Source organism: Rhipicephalus microplus, chromosome 6 (assembly GCF_043290135.1).
Source record: "Rhipicephalus microplus isolate Deutch F79 chromosome 6, USDA_Rmic, whole genome shotgun sequence".
In the NCBI taxonomy this organism is placed as follows: Eukaryota; Metazoa; Arthropoda; class Arachnida; order Ixodida; family Ixodidae; genus Rhipicephalus; species Rhipicephalus microplus.
Genome location: NC_134705.1, coordinates 85,418,755 through 85,426,481, shown reverse-complemented (window position 1 = coordinate 85,426,481; position 7,727 = coordinate 85,418,755). Strand labels below are relative to the sequence as shown.

The 7,727-nt window shown below is 51.7% G+C and overlaps 1 non-coding gene and 2 pseudogenes across 1 annotated transcript; all 3 read right to left on the bottom strand.

Annotated features, from left to right (window-relative positions):
* Window positions 1-1,370: 1,370 nt before the first annotated feature.
* On the bottom strand, window positions 1,371-1,562 carry LOC142766275 (U2 spliceosomal RNA). The gene has a single exon (XR_012884457.1). It is a non-coding gene; the product is annotated as a U2 spliceosomal RNA (small nuclear RNA).
* Window positions 1,563-3,898: 2,336 nt separating this feature from the next.
* Window positions 3,899-4,073, bottom strand: LOC142766417 (U2 spliceosomal RNA; annotated as a pseudogene).
* A 3,081-nt stretch (window positions 4,074-7,154) lies between these two features.
* On the bottom strand, window positions 7,155-7,363 carry LOC142766216 (U2 spliceosomal RNA; annotated as a pseudogene).
* Between the last annotated feature and the right edge of the window lie 364 nt (window positions 7,364-7,727).

Genomic DNA, 7,727 nt, shown 5'->3' with positions numbered 1-7,727 from the left:
ACGGTCTTCGGGAGACACGGGTGGTTGCACAAATGCGACCGTGCGTCAACGTGCAGCCATATTCGTGGATTATTTCGCCCCATTACGATAGCTTCGTCACTGCGCTCGCTGGTGTTGCTTGTTTTTGTTGACCTTCACTTGTGGCTCACACCCACTGTGGGGGATTGGCTGGTTTGTTGTTCTGCTTCTTCGACTTCTACATACTCGGCTTAGTGAAGCTGTGAGGAGTGACGAGTGGGTACGGAGGCAAAGCGCGCCCGGGGCGTGATCTCACGCGTCCTGGGGTCCACGTCGCTTCAGGTACGTGCGTGGTGCGTCCGTACGTCTAGTGCGCAATTTTCTTGGAACTTCCAGCAACTGGCAATTCCATTGAGGTGAGCGTGCGAGGATGTTCGTTGTAATTAACGAGAGCCAACGGTGGATGAGCTGGTATGAGATGGTGTTCAGAAATGAAGTGTTTGATCAACAAGGCGATGCCCGCCGTGGTGGTCTGATGGCCGTAAGGTACTCGGCTGCTGACCCGCAGGTGGTGGGATCGAATCCCGGCCGCGGCGGCTGCATTTCCCTGTGCTCAGATTAGGGTGCACGTGAAAGAACCCCAGGTGGTCGAAATTTTCCCATAATCATATGGTGGTTTTGGGACGTCAAACCCCAAAGGTCAGTGGACATAGGAAAAGCACATCGGGGCTTTGCCGCTCCACCGTACAGCAGGTGTGTGCGGAGTGGGTCGTGTGGCGTTCTTTGCGATTTTAATTTGTGATGGGGAATAGTGTAGATGCGTAGACGTGGCGAGAGCACGCGTCTTCAGGTTCAGACGCCGCGTGAAGATGTGAAATAAAAATGCCTTCGCTTGCCACTGCAACTGTAAACAGAAACACCAACCAAACCCCATTTTCTAGAGGCTTTTTTATTTTTCGTTGCGAAACGGGTGAATTCGAAAAGCGGAAATAGCTTGGCACATACATACACACTTCTACACACATACATACATACACATCGCACATGCATACACATCGTATACACACTTCTAGCTTTCCTCCGAAACAGTAATGATAATTTCCTCAATAGTTTTATTGATATGAGTAGGAATGTTAAAAAAAATAAGAAACTTGAGTATGTACGTGTGAACATAACAAAATAAAAGAGACCCTCCATATATGAAATACACACGGAAACATTTATTTTCCCAGAGCAATCGTAAGTGCAAACACAGCTAGCGCACTCCCTGCCCGCGAATACCGCGTCAGCCGGGGCGGCGTGCCGCCACCGTCTCGGACACTCGACGCACCCACGCCGTTTACCCCGGTATCATGGGTAAATCCGAACACTCCTTCTATCATTGAATTTATTGTCGAACTCACCCCGCAGGGGGTGAGTGGGCCGATCCCGGAGGTAGTGCAATACCGGGCCAACCCGTGGCGGAGGTGAAGCAAGCTTCAAGCACTCCGCCGCATCACAAAAATAAGTTTAATATCTTGGATCCAAATAGGATCCGTATCAGATATTAAGCTGATAAGAACAGATACTACACTTTGATCTTAGCCAAAAGGCCGAGAAGCGATGCAATTCATTAGCACGTAATTAAAATCCATTCTTTCACACCTCGTACTTAGTTCTGGCCAAAAGCCGGGCAAACAGTAGCAAAGCAATTCCGACGTCCACCCATGCACAACCAGCATTGTGCACCGACAGCGGCAGCGCTGGCTTCACGGCATTGCTTTTATCCCCAGTCCGCTTGAAGTTTCTAGTTTCGCTTACAAACATGTTAAAACTGAAACCTTCTTTTTCCCAGAGGTCGAAGCCACGCGTGCTTGCTTGCATGCGTACTCTCTATGCGCCCATGACGTCACACCAAATGCTTGCCGGCGAACATTATCAGCCATGTCGCGAGGGATGCTACAGCACTTGTTTTAAAAACTGATGCATAGTGTACATGTCCAACTCGAGCACCAAAGTCTGGAAGGAAAAAAAAAAAAAAAATGACTGCGCAAAATGTGAATACGTCACCCATCCAACATGGCTTCTACGCCGGCTGCCCAAGCAACGCCTCTGCAACGACGCCCACAATCATCGGCAAAAAGGTGGTGCCTTTGGCTGCTTCAGCACGCTCAACATATGCCTTGCAAGTTCCGACGTGGCGGAACACCGCACCGAGGTCGACGAAGGTCCTGCCGTGAAAGGCAGACCCGGGAATGCGTGCGAAACGTCTACCGCGTGGGTTGTGAAGCCGGTGAATGAAGGATCATGTGGCAGAGGGTGACGGAACGTGAGTGTGCGACTTGCCGCTGCGATGTCGTTCAAGCGTTCAACGGGCCGGCAGGTTCTGTCTGTCGTGGTCGAAAACGTCCGAGTCAAAGTTTTGCTGATTCCGAGGGGTAGGAGTGCTATGGTGGCGTGTACGAGGCGCTGGTGCGGCGCTCCGTCGATCGTGCCGGACGGACATGAGGCGGCCGAAGGCGGTCGTCAAGTGGTCGCGGAAATCAGTGGAGAAGTACTCGCCTGCGCTTTTCGTCGAAGACTCGCGACAGACGGTCTTCGGGAGACACGGGTGGTTGCACAAATGCGACCGTGCGTCAACGTGCAGCCATATTCGTGGATTATTTCGCCCCATTACGATAGCTTCGTCACTGCGCTCGCTGGTGTTGCTTGTTTTTGTTGACCTTCACTTGTGGCTCACACCCACTGTGGGGGATTGGCTGGTTTGTTGTTCTGCTTCTTCGACTTCTACATACTCGGCTTAGTGAAGCTGTGAGGAGTGACGAGTGGGTACGGAGGCAAAGCGCGCCCGGGGCGTGATCTCACGCGTCCTGGGGTCCACGTCGCTTCAGGTACGTGCGTGGTGCGTCCGTACGTCTAGTGCGCAATTTTCTTGGAACTTCCAGCAACTGGCAATTCCATTGAGGTGAGCGTGCGAGGATGTTCGTTGTAATTAACGAGAGCCAACGGTAGATGAGCTGGTATGAGATGGTGTTCAGAAATGAAGTGTTTGATCAACAAGGCGATGCCCGCCGTGGTGGTCTGATGGCCGTAAGGTACTCGGCTGCTGACCCGCAGGTGGTGGGATCGAATCCCGGCCGCGGCGGCTGCATTTCCCTGTGCTCAGATTAGGGTGCACGTGAAAGAACCCCAGGTGGTCGAAATTTTCCCATAATCATATGGTGGTTTTGGGACGTCAAACCCCAAAGGTCAGTGGACATAGGAAAAGCACATCGGGGCTTTGCCGCTCCACCGTACAGCAGGTGTGTGCGGAGTGGGTCGTGTGGCGTTCTTTGCGATTTTAATTTGTGATGGGGAATAGTGTAGATGCGTAGACGTGGCGAGAGCACGCGTCTTCAGGTTCAGACGCCGCGTGAAGATGTGAAATAAAAATGCCTTCGCTTGCCACTGCAACTGTAAACAGAAACACCAACCAAACCCCATTTTCTAGAGGCTTTTTTATTTTTCGTTGCGAAACGGGTGAATTCGAAAAGCGGAAATAGCTTGGCACATACATACACACTTCTACACACATACATACATACACATCGCACATGCATACACATCGTATACACACTTCTAGCTTTCCTCCGAAACAGTAATGATAATTTCCTCAATAGTTTTATTGATATGAGTAGGAATGTTAAAAAAAATAAGAAACTTGAGTATGTACGTGTGAACATAACAAAATAAAAGAGACCCTCCATATATGAAATACACACGGAAACATTTATTTTCCCAGAGCAATCGTAAGTGCAAACACAGCTAGCGCACTCCCTGCCCGCGAATACCGCGTCAGCCGGGGCGGCGTGCCGCCACCGTCTCGGACACTCGACGCACCCACGCCGTTTACCCCGGTATCATGGGTAAATCCGAACACTCCTTCTATCATTGAATTTATTGTCGAACTCACCCCGCAGGGGGTGAGTGGGCCGATCCCGGAGGTAGTGCAATACCGGGCCAACCCGTGGCGGAGGTGAAGCAAGCTTCAAGCACTCCGCCGCATCACAAAAATAAGTTTAATATCTTGGATCCAAATAGGATCCGTATCAGATATTAAGCTGATAAGAACAGAGTGAGGTTGTCAAAAGAGGCAGCACACAAGAGAGGAAGTAGAAGTCTCGGCCTTGCTGGCCCGATCAAAGGCCGCCCGGACCTCCGGGACCACCGGGCCTGACCAAGGGTGCGGCGCCCTACCGGCTGCCCCAGCGTCCACCCTTTCTCACCAAAGGGCTTGGCCAGTCGCCATGGCTTAGAGCCATGGTGGAGCTGCATTGGAGCAGGCCGGCAGAGCAGGGGCTGGGCTGCACGTCCACCCAGGGCCGGGGTACCCTGGGCTTAGTCGGGAAGGCCGCCTTGGGCGACCACCCGCCAGCTAAGCAAGCGACCCCAGAGCTTATAGCTCAATACAGCGGTGATAGCGGGGTGAGCCTTTTGCCCACCGCGGAGCGTCACTCCCCTGCTGCCGCACCCCGAAGAGAGGCCGCAAGTGGATCCCGCAGGCATAACACCTTCGCGGGTCCAAAGACCCCAGACAGTCCTGCTGGAGAGGCCAGGCGGTCAGGGGTGGGTTCAGACCCACGCCCTAACCTCAGGACAGGGGAAGAACGTATAAGTTGCGGTGCAACTGCCCAGTCAGCTCCCGAGGGAGCCCGGTTTGGATGCACCGCAAGCGTAAGAAGGAAGCGGGAAAAGAGAAGCGAGAGGAGAAAGAAAAAAAAGAGTGAAAAGGGTTGTCCCCCCTCAAGGGGGGGCATCCAACCCCGGCCCAAAGGCCAAAAATGTAGTCCCGAGAGGTAGGACTACACTTTGATCTTAGCCAAAAGGCCGAGAAGCGATGCAATTCATTAGCACGTAATTAAAATCCATTCTTTCACACCTCGTACTTAGTTCTGGCCAAAAGCCGGGCAAACAGTAGCAAAGCAATTCCGACGTCCACCCATGCACAACCAGCATTGTGCACCGACAGCGGCAGCGCTGGCTTCACGGCATTGCTTTTATCCCCAGTCCGCTTGAAGTTTCTAGTTTCGCTTACAAACATGTTAAAACTGAAACCTTCTTTTTCCCAGAGGTCGAAGCCACGCGTGCTTGCTTGCATGCGTACTCTCTATGCGCCCATGACGTCACACCAAATGCTTGCCGGCGAACATTATCAGCCATGTCGCGAGGGATGCTACAGCACTTGTTTTAAAAACTGATGCATAGTGTACATGTCCAACTCGAGCACCAAAGTCTGGAAGGAAAAAAAAAAAAAAAAAAATGACTGCGCAAAATGTGAATACGTCACCCATCCAACATGGCTTCTACGCCGGCTGCCCAAGCAACGCCTCTGCAACGACGCCCACAATCATCGGCAAAAAGGTGGTGCCTTTGGCTGCTTCAGCACGCTCAACATATGCCTTGCAAGTTCCGACGTGGCGGAACACCGCACCGAGGTCGACGAAGGTCCTGCCGTGAAAGGCAGACCCGGGAATGCGTGCGAAACGTCTACCGCGTGGGTTGTGAAGCCGGTGAATGAAGGATCATGTGGCAGAGGGTGACGGAACGTGAGTGTGCGACTTGCCGCTGCGATGTCGTTCAAGCGTTCAACGGGCCGGCAGGTTCTGTCTGTCGTGGTCGAAAACGTCCGAGTCAAAGTTTTGCTGATTCCGAGGGGTAGGAGTGCTATGGTGGCGTGTACGAGGCGCTGGTGCGGCGCTCCGTCGATCGTGCCGGACGGACATGAGGCGGCCGAAGGCGGTCGTCAAGTGGTCGCGGAAATCAGTGGAGAAGTACTCGCCTGCGCTTTTCGTCGAAGACTCGCGACAGACGGTCTTCGGGAGACACGGGTGGTTGCACAAATGCGACCGTGCGTCAACGTGCAGCCATATTCGTGGATTATTTCGCCCCATTACGATAGCTTCGTCACTGCGCTCGCTGGTGTTGCTTGTTTTTGTTGACCTTCACTTGTGGCTCACACCCACTGTGGGGGATTGGCTGGTTTGTTGTTCTGCTTCTTCGACTTCTACATACTCGGCTTAGTGAAGCTGTGAGGAGTGACGAGTGGGTACGGAGGCAAAGCGCGCCCGGGGCGTGATCTCACGCGTCCTGGGGTCCACGTCGCTTCAGGTACGTGCGTGGTGCGTCCGTACGTCTAGTGCGCAATTTTCTTGGAACTTCCAGCAACTGGCAATTCCATTGAGGTGAGCGTGCGAGGATGTTCGTTGTAATTAACGAGAGCCAACGGTGGATGAGCTGGTATGAGATGGTGTTCAGAAATGAAGTGTTTGATCAACAAGGCGATGCCCGCCGTGGTGGTCTGATGGCCGTAAGGTACTCGGCTGCTGACCCGCAGGTGGTGGGATCGAATCCCGGCCGCGGCGGCTGCATTTCCCTGTGCTCAGATTAGGGTGCACGTGAAAGAACCCCAGGTGGTCGAAATTTTCCCATAATCATATGGTGGTTTTGGGACGTCAAACCCCAAAGGTCAGTGGACATAGGAAAAGCACATCGGGGCTTTGCCGCTCCACCGTACAGCAGGTGTGTGCGGAGTGGGTCGTGTGGCGTTCTTTGCGATTTTAATTTGTGATGGGGAATAGTGTAGATGCGTAGACGTGGCGAGAGCACGCGTCTTCAGGTTCAGACGCCGCGTGAAGATGTGAAATAAAAATGCCTTCGCTTGCCACTGCAACTGTAAACAGAAACACCAACCAAACCCCATTTTCTAGAGGCTTTTTTATTTTTCGTTGCGAAACGGGTGAATTCGAAAAGCGGAAATAGCTTGGCACATACATACACACTTCTACACACATACATACATACACATCGCACATGCATACACATCGTATACACACTTCTAGCTTTCCTCCGAAACAGTAATGATAATTTCCTCAATAGTTTTATTGATATGAGTAGGAATGTTAAAAAAAATAAGAAACTTGAGTATGTACGTGTGAACATAACAAAATAAAAGAGACCCTCCATATATGAAATACACACGGAAACATTTATTTTCCCAGAGCAATCGTAAGTGCAAACACAGCTAGCGCACTCCCTGCCCGCGAATACCGCGTCAGCCGGGGCGGCGTGCCGCCACCGTCTCGGACACTCGACGCACCCACGCCGTTTACCCCGGTATCATGGGTAAATCCGAACACTCCTTCTATCATTGAATTTATTGTCGAACTCACCCCGCAGGGGGTGAGTGGGCCGATCCCGGAGGTAGTGCAATACCGGGCCAACCCGTGGCGGAGGTGAAGCAAGCTTCAAGCACTCCGCCGCATCACAAAAATAAGTTTAATATCTTGGATCCAAATAGGATCCGTATCAGATATTAAGCTGATAAGAACAGATACTACAAAGAGAAGTTTATTTAGACTCTCAACACATTCGGCAACAGAACAGAAATATTTACAAATACTCAGCCAGGAATTCGGCTGTAATGACACTCAAAACAGCACTTGACCCAATTTGGGCACAAGAAGAACACAGTTGTATTGTACAGTAAATCATATAATATACAAAAACCTATTTACATAAACAATGGATACAGTGAAATGAAAGCACATGATCTATTACGTATTTACATGCCGAAAAGAAACTTTATACAGAGATAAGCGGCACTCCCGCAAACAAACATAAACACTACGGGGGGGGGGGGCGGTTAACAGGGGGGACCAGAAGAAACCTCGTGCATGGAGCACGCCTTAATATCAGTGTAACTACGACCGAGGGAAGGGCTACATGTCTGTGCTTGTGCTATAAGGGGGGGG